At 41.8% G+C, this 21,140-nt stretch overlaps 1 protein-coding gene and 1 long non-coding RNA gene across 7 annotated transcripts in view; one reads left to right on the forward strand and one right to left on the reverse strand.

Moving 5' to 3' along the window:
• Positions 1–21,140, reverse strand: part of JAKMIP2 (janus kinase and microtubule interacting protein 2) — a 148,503-nt gene that overhangs the window by 61,320 nt on the left and 66,043 nt on the right. The gene's annotated exons all lie outside the window — the stretch shown is intronic.
• Positions 963–5,605, forward strand: LOC144586849 (uncharacterized). The gene is made up of 2 exons (XR_013541907.1): positions 963–2,688; positions 4,900–5,605. It is a non-coding gene; the product is annotated as an uncharacterized LOC144586849 (long non-coding RNA).

Below are 21,140 nucleotides of genomic sequence, written 5' to 3' on the forward strand. Positions count from 1 at the left end.
GACAGCTGCCCATGTCGCCCTTCCTTAGGACTTTTGTTCCTCATGCTCAACCCACTTCCCTCTTGCTCTGTATTGTACAGAACGTGGAGGGGCAGACAAGGAAGAAGAAACTAAGACTACTTATGTGATTCAAATTTTGGTTTTAAAAGGACAGGATAAATTTACAGGAAGGACCTGGTATTCCTATTTAGGACTACATTATTAGTCTGAAAGGACAACTGCTTTGGAAACAGCCTGGTGGATAGGAACAGACCACTTATTGCTGCATGCATTCTAATACTTTTTGAATATAATACGAATAGATTATATTATTAAACAGGAAATCAGAACATTATGCTATATTATACTGTGGGAAACAAGAGGACACAAATTTGTATTCTCTGATGCATTTGCTTTGTTTAGGAAGACTTGCTCAGCCAGCAATTTTAAAAGTAGTTGTAGCACTTGTCAATTGAAATGAAGAAACTGAAAACATACTGGCAGTGAATCCTGAAAGCTCTGAAACCAGAAGGCAAATCAAAGGACACTTACATTAGTCCTGTTTTTGAACATTTGGGGTTGGCAGAACTGCAGATTTCCCCCTCCCCTTTCTTTTTAAATGGATGCTGGAAGACTCAGCTGGAAAACTAGGACTTGTCACAATTCCCATACTGTCAGCCATCAAAATTTCCAATTAAGTTAATTAAATGTGCAAATTAGCAGTCGTCCATCCGTTCAGGATAAACTCCAGCACTGATTTCACTGTTAGACTATCCATGTTAAATACCAATACCACCTGCTGGCATTCCAGTCTCATTGCCCAAGTCCAGTTACTTGCCAGTATTGCGATACACCCTATAGGACTGATAGTCATTTATTTACCAAAAAAAAAACCACCAAAAAACAAACGAACAACAACAACAACAGAAAACCTGAAGCTAAGAACAACAGAAACTTTTGAAAGTGGTATGTGCGCTGGATTCATCTGGAGGCAAAGGAAGCATCCAAAAGGGAGAATAAGAGGTTGGGAGTGGGGGGAAAGGAGGTCATCAGTTCCTCCAGGAGAAGCTTGTGAGATAATGTTTCCCACCATATCATAACTGTCCTGGAGACATGTGTTAGCAGTGGCTGCAGGTTACCCTACAATTTGAACTATCTAATGATGTTGCAGATGGCACGCATCAACAACTGCAGTCCTGCAGTCAGAGTGTTGCTCAGCATGCTAGATGTGTTCTTTTAAGGTTAATCTACAATAAGGGAAAGCAGTGGCCCATAAAAGATGGATCTTTTTCCTTCCAAAGTAAGATATTGTGGCTGTTTATGGCTGGAAGCATAAAGAATGATGATTGAACATATCATAGCTACCGAAATGGAATGTCTCAGTGCTACACAGACAGAATGGAGATGAGGGAGAGTGACCACATTGAGCTGCCTGAGAAAACCTCATTTATCTGAAAACACAGGGAAAGATAAATATTGGGAAGAAGAGGTAGGTGAGAATGGAGTTTGATTATGGCTTCAGAAAGACTTGATTATTCCTTCTGAATTATTCCAGTACAGTGCAGATTTTCCCCTTCCCTGTAGACCGTATGTGTGTTTGCCATTTACGTTTGCTTACAGGTGTGTGTGTGTGGGCAACTTTGTGGCACACTGAATTAGTGAGATAACAAGTTTTAGCATAATGCAATGGGGAAGCTTGCTTCCAATCCTGAGTACATTGACTTGGCACTCCAACCAACCATGGAGAAGAGTGCTTAGTGCTTAAAATGAAGCATTTTTAATCGGATTAGGAATTAGATATACAAGAATGCAGTCTAAGGCCCTAGGACCACAATCTAAAAATAACATTCCATAATGGGAAATATACAAACAGCTAACATGAATAATTTACCCAAACTGCTGAAGGTTAACAATTGTGTGCTATGTTTGTATTTTTCAACGCAACTGGACACAAAGACCTAAATTAATCTTGGTGATTCCCAAGAAGGGGAACTGCTGAGGGCAACCAGCTATTCAGAGAGACCTGAAGCAAGAGTTCAAAAGATTCTATTAGTAATGAGACCAGAATATTCAGTGGATAATTACAGGCAGACAAATTTGTGGTGGCTTATGATTTCATTGCTCATATTAGTTTCAGAGGGATTTATGGATTTGCTACTTTACATGGTATGTTACAGAGTTTGCTAAAAGAAGTAGGAGTAGTTTTAGCTTAGATAAGAAGGATTTCGAACTTGCCACTATTTAAATTTTCCTCAGTGCCCAGATGTAGTATTGCTCTGGGTCACAGCAGGAAATTAAAATGGGAGCTAGATAGGGTCATACAGAACCAATCAAACACGTGCTGAGGCCTGGCAACTGTCTTAAGAATGTGCACAGAGTTCATGCCAAAACTGCACGAATAGAAATAAAAGAGCAAAAAGGGGGAAAAGACTACACTCAAAAAATACTTATATGACTGCAACACTGTTGTTCAATATAAATCAGAGCTGTGAGGGTTCGAATTTGTGCTCCCTACTTGCTTGAAAGAAATCAGATTGTTGTTTCAAAACAGGTGAAATATTTATTGGAGTATTTAACAAGTAACAAGTGTCCATAACATGATTCCAGCGTTTTTCTCCTTCTGACAATGGGTCTTGAAGGGGTTTCCAGTCATCACTAAGGAACGGGTTTCTCTCACAGGCATTCCACGGACCCGGCCAGTCTATAAACGTCCTCTCCGCCGCAGAGATCGCCCGGCACCCTGGTTTAATCAGGATCTCCGGGTGTCGAAGCGGGTCAGGAGATGGCTAGAGCACAAATGGAGAAGGGACCCGACGGTTTTTAATCGTATAGCTGTTAAGGTCGCTACTAACCTTTACCAGTCCAAGGTAAAGGCTGCTAGTAGAACATACCTCGCTAACCGGATAAGCGAGGCGTCTAATCAACAGGCGGAATTATTCCGTATAGTACGTGACCTATCCGGAATTGGCCCGGGTGATAGGCCTCCCCCTAGTTTTACACCGGACCAATTTGCAGCATTTTTTAAATCTAAAGTGGAGGCCATCCGCCGGGATCTTTCTCCTTTTCTGAGTACAGTGAGTCGAGCTGAGATGTCCAGCGCACCGTCTTGCCCGGTGATTTTTGATTCCTTTCAGCCTGTTTCGCCCAACACTGTGACCAGGACGCTTGCCCGCTGCCGTGCCACTACCTCCTCTTTGGACCCTTGCCCGGCCTGGCTAATCAAGGCAGCCAGGCCTTCAACAACGGAATGGGCTACTGCAATAATTAATGGGTCTTTCCTTGAGGGCAGATTTCCTTCTGCCCTCAAGGATACACTCATTAGGCCCATAAGAAAGAAACCTAGTTTGGCGGCGGACGAAATTGGCAACTATAGGCCCGTCGCCAATGTTTCTTTCTTAAGCAAGGTAGTCGAGAGGGTAGTGGCCGATCAGCTTCAGGTGTTCCTGGATGAAGCAGAGGCCCTGGACCCATTCCAGTCGGGCTTCAGGCCGCGCCATGGAACAGAAACGGCATTGGTCGCCCTGTGTGATGACCTATTGAGGGAGGCCGACAGGGGAAAGGTATCTCTGCTGGTCCTCCTTGATATCTCAGCGGCCTTTGATACCATTGACCACGGTATCCTCCTGGGGAGGCTCGCCGAGTTGGGAATAGGTGGCCGGGCACTCGCCTGGCTCCGTTCCTTCTTGGAGGACCGTCCCCAGAGAGTGCAGCTTGGGGAGAATGTCTCAGCCCCGTGGAGCCTCAATTGTGGGGTTCCACAGGGGTCGATTATCTCCCCAATGCTGTTTAACATCTATATGAGGCCGCTGGGGGGGGGGGTCATCAGGGGGTGTGGAGCACTGTGCCATCAGTATGCGGATGACACGCAGCTCTACATCTCCTTTTTTCCAACCACAGGAGATGCCGTTCTGTCCCTTCAGTGTTGCCTGGAGACCGTACGGGAATGGATGCAGGAGAACGGGCTGAGGCTGAACCCGGACAAGACGGAGGTACTGAGGGTGGGAGCTCCAACAGCTGGAGATTTGGGGAACTCCCTCATTTTGGGGGGAGCGACCCTGTCTGCCAGGGGTGGGGTTCGCAGCTTGGGGATCCATCTGGACCCGGCGCTCACTATGGAAACCCAGGTGGTGTCCGTGGTCCGTACCGCATTTTTTCACCTAAGGCGGATAGCCCAGTTGCGACCCTACCTTAATGTTGGGGCTCTCACCACTTTGGTGCATGCGCTTGTAATCTCAAGATTAGACCACTGTAACACGCTCTACGTGGGGCTACCTTTGAGGCTGCTGCGGAGACTACAGGTGGTGCAGAATGCTGCGGCCAGATTACTCAGTGGAGTGAGAAGATACCAACATATCTCCCCCACTCTGGCCGCACTGCATTGGCTGCCCATCCGTTACCGCATCGACTTCAAAGTGCTGATGCTCACTTATAAAGCCCTTAACGGTTTAGGACCTCGATACTTGGCGGAACGCCTTCTCCCACCAAGATCTACCCGTGTCACTCGTGCGAGCCAGGAGGTGAGGTTGAGGAGCCTAACGCCGAGAGAGGCCCGGAAGGAAAAGACTAGAAATCGGGCCTTCTCGGCGGTGGCTCCTCGCCTCTGGAACAACTTACCTCCTGAGATCCGCGCGGCCCCCTCGCTGGGTACTTTTAAGAAACAACTAAAAACACTGATGTTCAGGCAGGCCTTCCCAACAGATGACCCCTGATGACTTTTTTTTCCTTTTATACTTCTTTCTTGATTCGTTTTTGTTTAGTTGTAATGTTTTTAAAACTGTATTGTTGTGTGATTGTAAGCCGCCTAGAGTGGTCTAATATGACCAGATAGGCGGGATAGAAATAAAATAAATAAATAAATAAATAAATAAATAAATAAATAAATAAATAAATAAATAAATAAATAAATAAATAAATATAAAGACATTGGCTATGTTCTGTCCCGTCTCACCTTCCAACAAGGGCATGGTCTCGTCATCCCAGCTGTCATTCCACAATGGGCGTCCTTTGGGTGCTGGGTCTTTCCAGGGTTCTCCCCGTAACCCTTCCTCCTCATCTCATTTATCCTCCATTCTAACCTTTCTTTCCTCTCTCTCTCAACTTTCTCCTTTTCTTCTCTCAGCCTACTTCTCCACTCTCTTCCCTCGGCCTCTCCCCAATATGATGGTCTGGGTGGTACCTCTCTTTTCCTCCTCTAATCAGCCTATTCCTTGGGCACTCTTGACCTCTCCCATGCCCCAGTCCAGGGATTCTCCATCCATATCCACTCCCAACCTGGTGGTAACTGCTTCTCCCTTCTTTTTATCTCCATTGTTCCCGCCTCAAGCTCCACCCTCTTCTTCCGCTCTTTTCTCGCTGTTTCTTCCTGAGCCTTTTCCAAAGTCACTCTTTGTACCTTTCTTTCTAGCCCGTCTTTTTCTGTCTCTCACTGCTCTGTCTTTTTGGGTGCTGTGACAGGTTTAGTCTGTATCTCCTTCTCTTCGGTACAGAGGTGGGACGGCTCTCCAGCGAGTGGGATATCCCTCTCGCCTCCTATCTCACAAGAGCTAAGCCCGAAAAGGATTTTTAGTTTTGTTTTCCATTTTTGTTCTTTATTTTTGAAAAGCAATGGTATCCCTTGAATGGCTTGCTTTTTTTATCCAGCTCCACTAGAAAGAAAGAAACAAAAGCTCTCCATGGCTGATTTTGAAGGTTCCTTCCAGTATACAGTGGTGCCTCGACTTACGAACTTAATACAGTACATCAGAGAAGATGTTCGTAAGTCAAAACTTTCTAAGTCAAATCAGCATTTCCCATAGGAATGCACTGAAAACCAATTAATCTGTTCCAGCTGTTTTTTGTCCATATGTAGAGACGCCGTTTGTAAGTCAAAGCATTCTTTCCCATAGGGACGAATATAAAACCGGTTAATCCATCCTCTACCACTAGGGGGAGATTTTTTTTAAACCTAAGATGACTTAAGTTAAAAAAAAGGCAGGAAAGGAGGGAGGGAACAAACACATTTTAAACAGAACAGCTTTGAAACCAAGCAGCTTTAAACCAAACCAAGCACCTTTTAAACCAATTTTTACATTTTAAAATTACAGTACCAGGCAGTTCAAAGTCCATTTCCAGCTTTCCCTGCACTGTTTGTTTGTAAGTCAAAGCTCCGCTCGCAAGTCAAAGCAAAATTTTGCGAATGGAGCTGTTCGTAGGTCGAAATGTTCATACGTCGGGGCGTTTGTAAGTCAAGGCACCATTGTACTGCATAACGTGAAGTTTCCAAGCCTTGGAAAGAGAAGACCTGTGTAACCCATCTGAATGCTTCATCAAACCAGAAGGAAATGTTTATATATGGCATGTAAGGCCTTCCCTCTGCCTTAGTGTTACGCAGTAATGTTTCTATTCTGGCCTCATTTCCAGCAGTGCCTATAGAGCTACCAACTGAGGGAGGGGCTGCAGCTTGAGGAAGTTTCACCTGGCCTACACAGTCAGAGCATGCTTTATATTTATACTGCTTTGTAGAAAATTCCCTTGTGCCCATCCATGGTCTGCATGAATATTCAATTTGTCTATTCATCTCTCTCTCTCCCTCTGTTAGAAACTAAAGAAGAGGAAAAATCAAGATTGAGCAGGAATTAAAGATGCATACTGCTAGAGGCTGCGAAGACCAGGAAGGCAAAAGTAGCAGTAGTAGCAGTAGTAGTTATTAATATTATTATCTTACATTTCCTTTTTCATTAAAAAGGATCCAAGCCGGCTTACATCATTGAAAGACAATATTTAAAGCCAAAAACAATAAGTATACAATAAAGGAACAAACAGGGACGTGGTGGCGCTGTGGGCTAAACCGTAGAAGCCTGTGCTGCAGGGTCAGAAGACCAAGCAGTCGTAAGATCGAATCCATGCGACGGAGTGAGTGCCCGTCGCTTGTCCCAGCTCCCGCCAACCTAGCGGCTCGAAAGCATGCAAATGCGAGTAGATAAATAGGGACCACCTCGGTGGGAAGGTAAACAGCGTTCCGTGTCTAAGTCGCACTGGCCATGTGACCACGGAAGATTGTCTTCGGACAAACGCTGGCTCTATGGCTTGAAGAGCGGGATGAGCGCCGCCCCCTAGAGTCGGACACGACTGGACAAAAATTATCAAGGGGAACCTTTACCTTTACCTAAAGGAACAAACAAATTCAATAAAAAAGGAACAAACAAATACTACTTTGAGAATTAGTAAACAAAAGCAATACAAAAAACATATTCAAAGCAGTCAGGCAAAACAATCCATTTAAAAATCCCAGTCAGGCAGCCAGCCAGTGAAGGAAACCTTGCCTGAAGACAAAGGTCTTCTTTACTTGCTTGTGGAAGGGCAGTAAAGATGGGGCCAGTCTGGTCTTCTGCGGGAGGGAGTTCCAAATTATGGGAGCAGCAGTAGAAAAGGGCCTCTTGTGTTCCCATGTTTTACTGCTTGAGACAAAGTAGTAAATTGCACCCTCACTTCTAGGTGCAAAGTACTCCAGCTGCATAGCAGCCCAAAACAGAAAAGTTATTTTGATACATAGGGCCAGAGTTACCACAAACACTACCCCCATCCCTAGCACTAGAAATGTATTAATGCTAACAATGTTAATACTAATGCTGCTACTAATACTCTAATAATAAGAGATATGGCTGAGCCATTCATCTCATTCTGCCTAATGTTTGGCTCCACCCAATATGCTATCATAAACATCAGGAGGACCACATGAACTGCAGGAGGAGCTCTAGATGGATGGAACAGCGCATATCTGACATGCAGAAGATCCCAGAAAGATGCTGCCATTGTGTACGTGCTACACATAGAATGGGGGCCTAAGAGTTGTATAATGCTTCTATTTCTCTGCATTAAATCTCAGTTTCTAATAATTTATTATATTAAAAAGTTGTATTTCAAGCTTAGAAAATCAAAATAGCCTAGAGGGAAAAAATATAAATGCTCTGCTCAAAAGTAAATCTTGTTCACTACGTCCTTGAAATCTTATTAGCCCTCTTCCTAGGAGTCTAATACAAAAGAGAAGGAAAGCAGAACTATACTGTATATCACTTCAAGCCCAAGGCCATAGTGAATGACAACTCAGTCTAATCTCAATATCCCAAGGCGATCTAAAAGGAACATTTGTAAAGTGGACTTCTTAATTTTTTAGCAGTGTTGCAGCAAATAGTTAGCAATATTCTACTTCTGTTTTTCCCCTTTCCACTATTTTACTTGCATGTAGCCTGAGTCTGTTTCATTTAGCTGTTGAAACTAAAAGGGATTTAGAAGCTATATTTAAGAATAACTGGCCCTTGCAAAGGCTCTTATTGTTTCTCAAGACGGTGTTGAAATAGGTATAACCTGTACCGGAGGCTTAGAGAGTTCATACCTCCCACCTTTGCACCCTCAAAGCCTTTAAATCCACGAATGCCTTTTAAATATCTCTATATGGGCCCTTTTTAAGGAAAAAAGCAGGATAGAAATATTTTAAATACATAAATGAATAAATTCATAGTTATTGTCAGTTGCTTGGGGTCTGTTGTCAGGCCTGAAGGTGAGAACATAAACATTAAAAACCATCTGTTCTACAGGTAATTTGCCCTGAAGAGACTGCTGTGAACGCTGCTCCATCACAAATGGAAGTCAAAACCAAAGGTGACCAGAAATAATTTCTATACTTCCCACTTGGCGGGGTGTGTGTGGCTTTTTATCTGATAATGTTAATTTCTGGCTTAACAGAGTAAGTAAATTAGACTAAACTGACACTGATCGTGTCTAGCCTAACACCAGGGAGTAAAGTTTGTGATTGAGCACAGAGCTGAACTCCAGCACTCCAGCCACACTCTCACATTCTAGCCACTGTTTTATATTGTCTCCTAGTGAAGGAAGTACTTGTTTGGCAAGGATTATGAAAAGAAAATGTATGAGTTAAACAAAAATCACAAGAAAAAATGCTGTTGCAGTGTGTAATTCTGTTTTAAAACTCAGAAATTGAGAAACAGCAATATATTTACCTCAACAGTTCGGCACAGATATAGATTTATTGGACATTAAATTCTGCAGCGATCTAATCTTGGAAAGCAGTTGACTGCGTAATAAGTGGTACATGCTGAAGATGATCCTGTGGCTAGACTGTCTGTCTACAGCAGCACTTAAAGTATGTACCACAAAATATGGATCTGGTTAAAATTGACCTTGTCAGATCAAAGGAATATTTTGAACAAAGGCATGAGGTCTCTTGGCTCAGACATGCTTACTTGCACCCCTACTCATCAGTAATTTAGTACAAGACCCTGCAGATTGCCCTTGTTGTCAAGACCTTATCACTTTTTCTTTGAAAACAAGCATAATACGAAATTCCTTCTTCAGAAGGAAATTGGGGTTTTAACATTTGGCCCCTCACATCTGGTGGGTCCGTGAGTCCCATCAGTTAATACCATAGGTTTTTGCTGACTGAGGCTAATACATGTCCACCAAGATGTTCCCGACCCTTGACATAACAGCATGAAGTGGCAGTACAACCCTGTGTGTGTTTCATTCAAACATCTGGTTCCAGTACTTGGCAGGAGAAAGTGGGCTAACTTCCGAGTAAGTGTATTTTGGAGTGCAGCCCGAGTGCCATGTCTGAACATTAGCCTTAACTATTCAGTACAGTTCAGATGAGGAAAGACACACACATGCATGCGCGCGCACATGCGTGCACACACACACATATACACACAATACCACAACAGTTCAAACAAACAGACTCCTGGTTTTTACATGCATGTGTGTAGGTATTTTTGGAATCCTTTCAGACTGTTTTTCTCCCTTCCACATCTTCAATTCTAATGCATTTTAAATCTGAATAATAAATAATTAGCACAACACACAGCTGAGCTGTGGCATCCCTATGTCCCCTGCCATTCTCTCCAAAGAAATCTCAGGTGTGTTTGATAAGTTAATCTTTCCCTAGTAAGCAGTCATAAAATACCTCTTACATTGTTCTCTCTCCTCCTCCTCTCTAACTCGCTGGCCTTTTTTTGGGGGGGGCATAGTATTTTATAACCAACTTTCATTCTGTTTTCTGAAGTATTAATGAGGCTCCTGTTTAGAACCTTGATAATGCTATTGACCAATAGCTAGTTTTTATGAGATCGCTGAGTTTTAGTGGGCTTGATTGGAGATTCCACGGGCACTCTCTGGATATCAGGCAGCTTAGCCATCACATATATCTTTCCTCTGATCACCTGCACAGTGTGATATAATAAATGGTGTTGGTTCCAAATACTTATCTTCTGTGATGAAAGGCCAGGAAGCGTGACACTAGTCTGGGTGATATCATCTCTTGTTGTTATCACCTTCTACCTGAATGCTTCTTGTTAAAGCTCTCCAGATATTCCCATTACAAGCCTATTTCTTGGGGGCACAGAATCCTTACATTACCGTTTCTATCAGGTCAGCCAAATGCATCCTGGATAACCATTAAATCTTGAATGAAATGATCCAGTTGAAGAGTTTCAAAAATGTATTGGCTACAGGCAGAGAAGAGGAACATTTTCATCAAACCTCTTTCACTCTGAAAACCACTTGATTCCTCACCCATTCTTCCTTATAGAACTGTTATACAGTATTAGCAATACACAAGGGAAAGTAGATTCCTCCTTGCTGATTCCTCCTCTCCTATTTGTGTTTATTTAAATGTGTTTCATGCTGATGTTTGTTTTCAAATGTCATTGCACCCTTCAGGGCAGAAGACCAAACCTTCTTCATTTCAGTCCTCAGAACCTGGAAACATCCCTGTTTCCTGGCTTTGTGAGTCTTTGCTGTCTACACAATTTGGGGACTGTTCTGCCCTCTTGTGAGAGTGACAAGGGTTTCCAACAATTTTTGCTTGTCTCTTCATATTTTCAGCTTGTACAGAAACACACGGTACAATTTTAGCAGCTTGATACCTATTTAACTTCACCCTATGAAATCTTAGTATTCTTCCCAGAACTACAGCAGAGAATGCAAAAAAACACAAAAAAACAAAAAAACAAAACCACACACATAAAAAAACCCTCACCAAATTATAAACCTCCAGATTCTGTAGGCTGAAGCCATAGCAATTAAAATTGTATCAAAGTGATATAATTAATGCAAATACAGATGGAGTGTGTCACCCTGAGTGCACAGAACTCAAATGCTTCTTTCTGTATGCTAATTTTGCATTTTATTTCTTGCTTTTTGCTGTTCCCCTATTCATATATCAACATATGACTACAGTAGCTGGAAAAGATCCAGTTTGGGAGACACTACATGCTTTAATTTTTCAGTTACCATACCTGTGCAATATCCAACTTATTTTGTTAGGAAAAATACAAGATTAAAATCTGCCTTATAGGGATATGCTTTAAATTTACCTTTGCAATAAAGTTTATTTTGTAAATTCTAAGTGCTTTACTAGAAACCACATGAGTTTTTAAAATATATATATCCTGTAATTCAGCAATTGAGCTAAGGTATATAGAATTCATTTTCCCACTCCCCCCCCTCTAGCTTATAATTGTATATATACTTTAGGCAGAAAGAAAAATAAGATTTCTAAGTCATTTTGTCACCTATATTAAATTACTCTTAATTGGATTAAGACAAATGCCTAACTTCTTTTATCATGTTCAGAAACCAAATAGAAATACAAAACAATATGATTTTATCTGATAAATAACCATTGATTTTTGATCTCTCCTCTTCCCCATAAATTTGTCTATAAATGCTTCCTTTTACAAAAAAAAAATAAAATAAAAAAATAAAAAATACACATGGATGCCCAAAATAGCAGCCACTCTGTCTTTTGTGGTGTTTCTTTCTTCTGTTCTTTGAATCACAGGGATAACGTAACCTATTGTTTTGAGAAATCTGCCATCAAAGGGAAGCTAATTATCTGTCAATAAGAACATCTATTTAGTTTTCACAAGTCAATTTTAGACATACAAAATGCAATTTACTGTAACCAGGCTTCCAGGTGAACTCTTGACACAGAACTCTTGACACAGTTCTTTGTAATCCTTGGCAAGCTTATATTATTAAGCTTACAATAACAACAGGAAGGGCACTTTTGTCAATCAAAAAAAAAAATTCATAGATTTCCTGCTCTTGAAAAAATGCTTCCAGTATTAAGAGTCAGACTGCTGGGGAATGTGAGACAGAGAATGCAGCTGCATGGCCTTTTTAAAATTTTCATTCATCCTGGAAAAGGTCTTCCTGAATCTCTTGCTTTTTCAAAGCCCTTTCTTTACTACCCCGTTTATGAATAACAGGTTTATTTTTCAGAGCGGAAACACCTAATACGACTTTAATAGTTTCACCCTACAGAATGCTGGGATTGGTAGTTTGGTGAGGCCATTAGAATTTTCTGCTAGAGAGTTCTAGTGCATGACAGGAAACTACAGGAGAGAATTATAGGGAATGTATCCCCACTACAGTGGACCCTCGACTTACAGACGGCTCGACTTACAGACTTTTTGAGTTACAGACTTTGGCCGCAAAATTTAGATTCGACTTGCAGCTGGAGAATCGTCTTACAGATCAGAAAAAAACCAAAATGGAACAAAAATAGAATAAAAACTGCCAGTTATGGGATTAATTGGTTTTCAATGCATTGTAGGTCAATGGAGATTCTACCTACAGACTTTTCAACTTGCAGCCACCATTCCAATACGGATTAATTCCTTAAGTAGAGGGTCCACTGTACAGTTATAGCAGTTTGACTGCCCATTCAATACCATAGCTCCATTCTACAGAATGAAGGATTTTTAGTTGGTGAGGGACTTAAAATTCTACACAAGAAAGAAGCAAGGCATTCCCCTGAACAACAGCAAAAACAGGTTAAGAACCTCACCAAATTACAAATTTATTTTATTTATTTAAAATATTTTTAACCCACCTTTCTCCTTAAAAAGGACCCAAGGTGGCTTACATCCTTGAAAGAAAATTTAAAGATTCCTAAAGGTACAGCCTCGGAAGCTATACTGCTATCAAATTGTTGTACTGGCATAGTGTATACATATCTCCACATCTCTGTATCAGCCATAAAAAACAGGTTGCCAATCCATTCTCCCTTCTTTGCATTGAGGCTGGGAATACAGTGGTGCCCCGCTTGACGACGATAATCCGTTCCAGCAAAATCGCTGTAGAATGAAAGCGTCGTCAAGCGAAAGTAAAAAGCCAATTGAAATGCATTGAAAACCGCTCAATGTGTTCCAATGGGCGAAATACCTCATCGTAAAGCGAAGATCCTCCATAGGGCGGCCATTTTCCGGTGCCTGTAAAGTGAGGAAACACAGCGGGGAACTATTTTGAAACAGCGGGCGGCCATTTTGAAACCCAACGATCAGCTGTGTTGATTGTCGTAAAGCAAAAAATCGGTTCCCGAAGCAGGGAACCGATTGTCATCAAGCAGATTTTCCCCATCTAAACACTGTTTTGCAATCGCAATAGTGATTGCAAAATACTTGTCATGAAGCGATTTTGTCATCTACTGGGGTAAGCGTCTAGCGGGGCACCACTGTACATGGTCAAATATGGCGAGATTTGCTCTGCCTATAAAGCAGGTGAATTCAATATATTTGTTAATGTCTGCATGGTATTTAAGGCAAATTCAATTCCTTCTAGCCTATTTCCTTGTTTTCATTTGATGTAAGCACTTAGGACGTGCTTTTCAGGGCAGTGAGAGCATGTCCCCAACCTAATTCATCCCCCCCCATAGTCCTCTAATGTTTTTATTTTTATTTTAAATTAATGTGTGCTTGAATTCTAAGGAAAATCGGGCTTCTGAAGTGAGTTTCTTAGAAAACGTCTCTTTAGGTACTTTTATATTGCTGTTAAGAGACAGAACAGGTCTCTCAGTTTGGATTGCAGCACAAAATCATAATAGGATAAACGGACAGAGGAAGGTACTTTGAACCTGCTCAAGAAAAAAAATCATTCTTTCATTTAGTATTTCATATATTTGCACATTATTAATATATTTCAGGATTGCTGAACTTTCAAAAGGTGCTAACATAGAGCTTTACTATGCATGTATTGCAGTAAGGGATTGCAAAAAAAAAAACTATCAAAGGATCATGGTGAAACAGGAATTAAATAGGATTAAATTAAAGAGAAATTATACTGTCTTGCCCTCTGCTGTATTAGTGATGAGGCAGTGCCTTAATATAACCCTTGAAATGTAGAGCTGGAAGAGATCCTAGTCTTCTGCACACACAAAGACACAAAAAAAGTGGGGAGAAATGAAAGAGATTTGGAACGCTTCTGTAACTAAGGAGATCTACAGCTAACCATAAAAGGAAAAGAGAGGCGGTGCCGGAGGAAGGAAATAAGGGGTGTGTGGGCTGGTTTGAGGGTCGCATTGCAAACAATATGAATGGGGAATTCATGAATCTATCCACAGTGTGTCTACTGTTTGCAATTCGGAATCTAATTCAGACTGCGAATCAAATCGCAGCACAGCGGAATCCTTCCGATCCTGCTCGCCAATGTAGCCATGACCTGTGTTTAGCTGACAACTCCTGCAGCAGTGCAGTTTAATAGTCTTACAGCCAACGCCTTTAAACAGCCATGCTTCCTCACTCTTGCTAGGCTTCACAGCTACTTCTACAAGTTTGATATGTCAAAATTCTGTTTTTTTAAAAAATAACATTGGAGGACAGTATCGGGTGTTTTGGGATGTGTGTGGAGGAGGTGCAACGACAACTACAATAAATCGCTTTACCACCCACATGCTGATTTCTCAGTTTTAATTAAAAATAAATTCTGTGCATGTTTTACATTGTAAATTTACTTCCTATCACAGCACAATCATGATTACATGAATAACAGGGAATTTACTTCTGCTGGAGAATTAATGTGCTTGGGAAGGAGGAGAATACTGTTTTATTAAAGGGCAATATAAATGAAAGGGATAAACTATGTAGTTGTAATACGTACACGCCCTGTTGTCCTCCTCTTGACAATACAGTAAACATGTGGTTTTAGTCTTTCTTTCTGATAAAAAGGAAAGGGTGTTATAACATGGTATTGAAGGCAGATTAAATACCATGGCAAGATGGGCTTGCCAGAGCATACCAAAGGTAACAATAGCTGTTATCTTTGGTATGCTCTGGCAAGCCCATGCTATTGAAATGCTGATGTGCAGCATCTTAGCCACTGTGCCTATGACATGTGGCTCCCTGGTTAGTTGTTTAGCATCTCGCTGAAGTCTCAGGCTCGGGAATTTAACTAGAGATTCATCCTTAGCTGTGCCATGACAATCAATGTCTCCTATGGGAGAACACAATATTTTGAGGCAAAAAGACCCATTGCAAAAGTTTCCCAAGAAAATGGCAGCTCAGACTCACCTAATTTTCCCTGCAAAAAGACAGCAGGTAAGAAGACTGTATCAAGGCCAAGACTACCCTTGTTGTTACTAGTTTGTGTGAAGCCCTGCTTGCTAGGGTATATGTACAACCTGGTATACAGTGGGATGAATAATTCTAATCTCCTCATATGTTATTGCTTAATGCTTGTTTGCCCACTGGCCAAACTGCCCAGGAGATAGTGTGTCAATGAGCATAGGTGAGTTTAGCTGGGGTACATCTATCCCAGTAGATTCCAGTGAACAGTAAGGAATCTCCCAGCTGTCTTCCTAGTTTATTAAGCATGCATCCCTGCAAAGCAAGAACAATTAGTAAACCAATTTTCCCAAGTTTTTAAATTTGCATTTAAAAGCTAGCAACAGGCCTCTTAAATGAATTATAGGTGAGACCTATCAATAAAATGACTATCTTGTAATATTGGCTGATTTCCTGATGCTTTCTGTTCATTTAAATTTACTCTCAACACATCATTAAATTTTAGAATGAGCCATTTTGGTTTGTCCAAACTGTAATATTTCTGAACCATCTACAAGAGCTGGAAAACAGCCAACAGTCCAAGGTGCAAGATGATGATCCAGTGATTAAGGACTTCCTTTAGAGATCCTGAGATGCATGCAACTAGAGCACCACGTTTGTGCATGTTGAAATTGTCTTCAATTAGCAGCGATTTGTCTTCAATCAGCGATGATTTGCTGCTAGGGACGACATCATCACAGATGCACACACTGATCTCTGCCATGGACTGAAATCACATTGTTATGCAAAAAGTGTAATTTTTGGAGGCAAATATCTTCCAATTAAGAAATCTCCGTAGACGTTATCTGTTGCATACCAAGTCGTGCAGAGCAGTATGCAACAGAAAATGTCTATGGAGACATCTTAACTTGAGGCTATTCACCTCCAAAAGTTATGTGTTTGGCATAGCAGTGTGACAGGATTTTGTGTAATAAATTAATTTCAAACATCTTCTCCAGCCACACAGCCTTAATTGCTTGTAACATTTTGAACTGACGAGGTAGCTGGTGTAGAAGAGACAGAGGAAAGGAAGAGGAAAGGAAGAGGAGGGAGGGAGGGAGAATGTGCATGAAGCGTAGCACTGCTCCTGAAAAGCCAGAAACATCCGTTTAGGATTAAGAGTATAGTTCAACCTAAACTAGCAGGAGTTACTGATGACTTGCTGAAGTAATTAGGTCCCTTTTGAAATACATTTCTATCCAGTTCTTTTGCCGACAAATGGAGCTCAAGGCACCTAAAAGTGGTAAAATAGCCCTATATTTATAAAATATAAAATCAGATTTTAAAAGATTTAAATTTACCAGTAAGAAGAAATCTCAAATTTAAATGGCAAAGCACTGTCTGATTAAAATATATTTGCGTGTCTGAACAAAAAGGCCTTTTCCTTTGTCCAGTTCTCTCCAGCAGCATAAGAGTCTGTAGTAAACCTGGTGTTTTAGAGTTATAAAATTCAAAGAGAAAAACGGGCATCCTAACCCCAGTTATTTAGGCTATATATTTAAAAACAAATGCATACACTATATATATTATTTGTTCATGTATACATAGAAATAGGATTGCCCATGAATCTTCTAATTCAATTGGAAGGGATCATTCTGAAACAGATTTTTCAAAAGTAAAACCAAATAAAAACATACGTGGAAGAAAATATCATTATATATGGTAAGTAAGAAACTAAGTAGATCTGTTTGACTCTAGAGTAGGGATGGGCATGAGGCAGTTCCTGCTGGGTAGTCCTAATTCATCGGCATGGCACTGTAGAAGCCATGCATTCCCTGCTCCCCACTCCCACCAGCACCCCCACTAACCAGCCAGTGTGCATTCTTTGTCCCCTCCCCATCATGTGATCTTCCAGCCCTGTCAGGAGCACGGATTTCCCTTCTCTGCCTCCTCAAGCAACTGCCCACTCACAGGCAGCACTGCAGGAATTCCTGCCATGCCTCCTCATCTGTGAGCAGCTGCTGGAGGGGACAGAGAAGGGAAGTCTGTGCTCCTGACAGTGCTGGAAGATTGCTCGAGGGAACAAGCTGGTGAGCGGGGGTCCATCCGAATTAGGACAACCCATCACGAAGAGCTTCATGCCCATCTCTAGAATATATCTCCTTTTCCAATTAGATTCCTAGTATTGCAGCATCATCTTAAAAGATGATGCTGTTATGGTGCTACATTCAATATGCCAGCAAGTTTGGAAAACTCAACAGGGGCCAGAGGACTGGAAAAGATCAATCTACATCCCAATCCCAAAGAAAGGCAGTGCCAAAGAATGCTCCAAATACCGTACAATTGCACTCATTTCACATGCTAGCAAGGTTATGCTCAAAATCCTCCAAGGCAGGCTTCAGCAGTTTGTGGACCGAGAACTCCCAGAAGTACAAGCTGGATTCCGAAGGGGCAGAGGAACTAGAGACCAAATTGCAAACATGCGCTGGATTATAGAGAAAGCCAGAGAGTTCCAGAAAAACATCTACTTCTGCTTCATTGACTATGCAAAAGCCTTTGACTGTGTGGACCACAGCAAACTATGGCAAGTTCTTAAAGAAATGGGAGTGCCTGACCACCTTGTCTATCTCCTGAGAAACCTATATGTGGGACAGGAAGCAACAGTTAGAACTGGATATGGAACAACTGATTGGTTCAAAATTGGGAAAGGAGTACAACAAGGCTGTATATTGTCCCCCGGCTTATTTAACTTATATGCAGAACACATCATGCGGAAGGCTGGACTGGAGGAATCCCAAACCGGAATTAAGATTGCCAGAAGAAATATCAACAACCTCCAATATGCAGATGATATCACTCTGATGGCAGAAAGTGAGGAGGAATTAAAGAACCTTGTAATGAGGGTGAAAGAGGAGAGTGCAAAAAACAGCCTGAAACTCAACATCAAAAAACCTAAGATCATGGCCACTGGTCCCATCACCTCCTGGGAAATTGAAGGGGGAGATATGGAGGCAGTGACAGATTTTACTTTCTTGGGCTCCATGATCACTGCAGATGGAGACAGCAGCCACGAAATTAAAAGACGCCTGCACGAAATTAAAAGACGCCTGCTTCTTGGGAGGAAAGCGATGACAAACCTCGACAGCATCTTAAAAAGCAGAGACATCACCTTGCCAACAAAAGTCCGAATAGTCAAAGCTACGGTTTTTCCTGTCGTGATGTATGGTAGTGAGAGTTGGACCATAAAGAAAGCAGACCGCTGAAGAATTGATGCCTTTGAATTGTGGTGCTGGAGGAGGCTCTTGAGAGTCCCCTGGACTGCAAGGAGAACAAACCTATCAATTCTAAAGGAAATCAACCCTGAGTGCTCACTGGAAGGACAGATCCTGAAGCTGAGGCTCCAGTACTTTGGCCATCTCACGAGAAGAGAAGACTCCTTGGAAAAGACCTTGATGTTAGGAAAGTGCAATGGCAAGAGGAGAAGGGGACAACCGAAGATGAGATGGCTGGACAGTGTCTGCGAAGCAACTAACATGAAATTGACACAACTCTGGGAGGCAGTGAAAGATAGGAGGGCCTGGTGTGCTCTGGTCCATGGGGTCACGAAGAGTCGGACACAACTAAATGACTAAACGAACGAACGATTGCAGGGTTTCACCCTCCCCACCCCAGCTGCTGCTTTTGCCTCACTTCTTGTATGGGAAAAGGGATAACCACAACTTGGAAGGTTATTTTTTCAAAAGAAACTAATTGTATTCCTGACTACCCCCAAATAACTAGTTATGAAACCAATTTAAATGGTTTCCAAGGATAACCACTCATCAGATTTTCAAATCCAGGTCAATTTCCATGCAATAAATGCCCTACTCCTCTGCCTTATGGTTTTGAATTTAAATTGTTCCTAAGCATCTTAATTATTTCATCTGTGACATTGCTCAAGAATTGAAATGCATACAATGAATTATTTTCAAGCTGTGATATTGAAGACTGAATGCAAATTTCCTTATGCTAATGTTTTGTTTAAGCTGGGCATCACATAGCGTAAATTGTTCCCTGGCTGGTAATGAAGGGCCTATCCTTTTGTTACGCCACGTGCACAGCATTGTTAACTACAAACCTGATATATTTCTCAAGAAAGAAGGATGATTTTGTGGGGAGGTTGACACAATATTTGTTGCTTTTCAAAGAGGTAGCTTTGTTAGTCTGTTTCAGAAAAAAAAAAACAAGACTAACACATTTATTTTAGGGTGTACTTTTGTGGGTCACAGTCTGATTCTTCAGATATTTGGATGCTACCAGGGTTCCTGGTTGTTGTTTTTTTTAAGACTTAAGAAGAAAATCTATATAACGACTGCTGCCTTGTGTCTGCTAGGTGGGATGCCAAGAAAGGCTGCGAATGGATGGGTGCACAACAAAGCTATCAATGTATTCTGGGACATTCCAAATGGACGTTCTGTCATTCTTTGTAATTTATACCCACAAACAAATGGATGCCAGTGACATTTTCCCTGAGTTGCTGAACAATATCGCAGGCAAAGGCTGTAGAGGGAGAAGGAAGGAACATGATATCCATGGTCTGACAAACAAAGCATATTTCTTTTCATTTCCTGCTCCTTGAAAGTGCCAATTGGGGGTTGGGGGCGGGGTGGGGGGGAAGAGGAGACCAAGCAGTTATAACTCAATGGGAGCAAGATGCCAGAATGGGCTGTGCAAGGCAAGCAGAAATCCCCCTTCTGCTGCCTGATTGACTGCCAAAATTATGCTTTGCTTTTCTGTGGGGATTTGGCCAAGGTTGCCAGGCTCTAAACATAGCCCCCCTCCTTTTCCTAAGACAATCTTCCTAAACCTTGTTTCATCCAGAGGTGCAGTATTACAGCTCCATCCTCTCCATCTAGCATTGCACACAGAGAATGTGATTCCCAGGCTTTGAATTCCATTTTGATGCATGGTCTGCCTTTCTGTTCTGCTATCTTCCTTTTTGTGTGATTTTCTGTCCTTCACCCACGTGCCCTGCCCAGCTAATTGCAATAGTCCACTGCCAACCCATGCTTGAACTGCAGGACAGCTCAGTCGCTGAGAATCAGAACTGCGAGACATATAATTAGAAATAAATCAGATATAGTTGGATAGAAGACAGCCAGCACAATTTCTACTCCTTTTTATAATACACTAATTTTAAAAAATGCTTCACCTTGAGTCCATACCACAATTTATCATCTCTTGAACATATAGCTGTTAACAGTAAATGGAAGCAAATTAGGAGCATACATTGCACAGTTCCCAAGATAGTCTGATTGGTATTCCCAAATTTATAGAAACTGTTTTGTGTTTCCTCAATTTATCAAGAGAGAGAGCGAGAGCGAGAGCGAGAGCGAGAGAGAGAGAGAGAGAGAGAGAGAGAGAGAGAGAGAGAGGCACTTAGCATTCCAAGTCAGAAGTTACTGCCTGGAGTCTCAGGGAATTGCTGTACTCCACCTGATAAGCAGGTGAGTCTTAGAGCTTTAAAACCTGGGTGCCCATATCCTCTGGATTCCACTAGGGCTCACTGGTTTGGCCTAAGAGTGTTTGTCTCTGGGCTATACACATAAAACTCATCAGGAGGCAGTGTAGGAAAACCACTTTGTCTCACTCTTGCGTGCACATGCCTCCACATATATTTATTGTGACATTGTTACACAAAAGTTCACCCTCTAGTCTTGGGTTTCGACTCTGTACTCAAAGGGGATGGGAATCTGCTAACCTGCTCAGGCTAGATTTATGACATTAATAGCCTGACTATGGGAACAAAGGTTGGAACGCCGCCTAGAGTGGTCTTAACTGACCAGATAGGCGGGATATTAAATAAAT

Source organism: Pogona vitticeps, chromosome 2 (assembly GCF_051106095.1).
Source record: "Pogona vitticeps strain Pit_001003342236 chromosome 2, PviZW2.1, whole genome shotgun sequence".
NCBI classification, from domain to species: domain Eukaryota; kingdom Metazoa; phylum Chordata; class Lepidosauria; order Squamata; family Agamidae; genus Pogona; species Pogona vitticeps.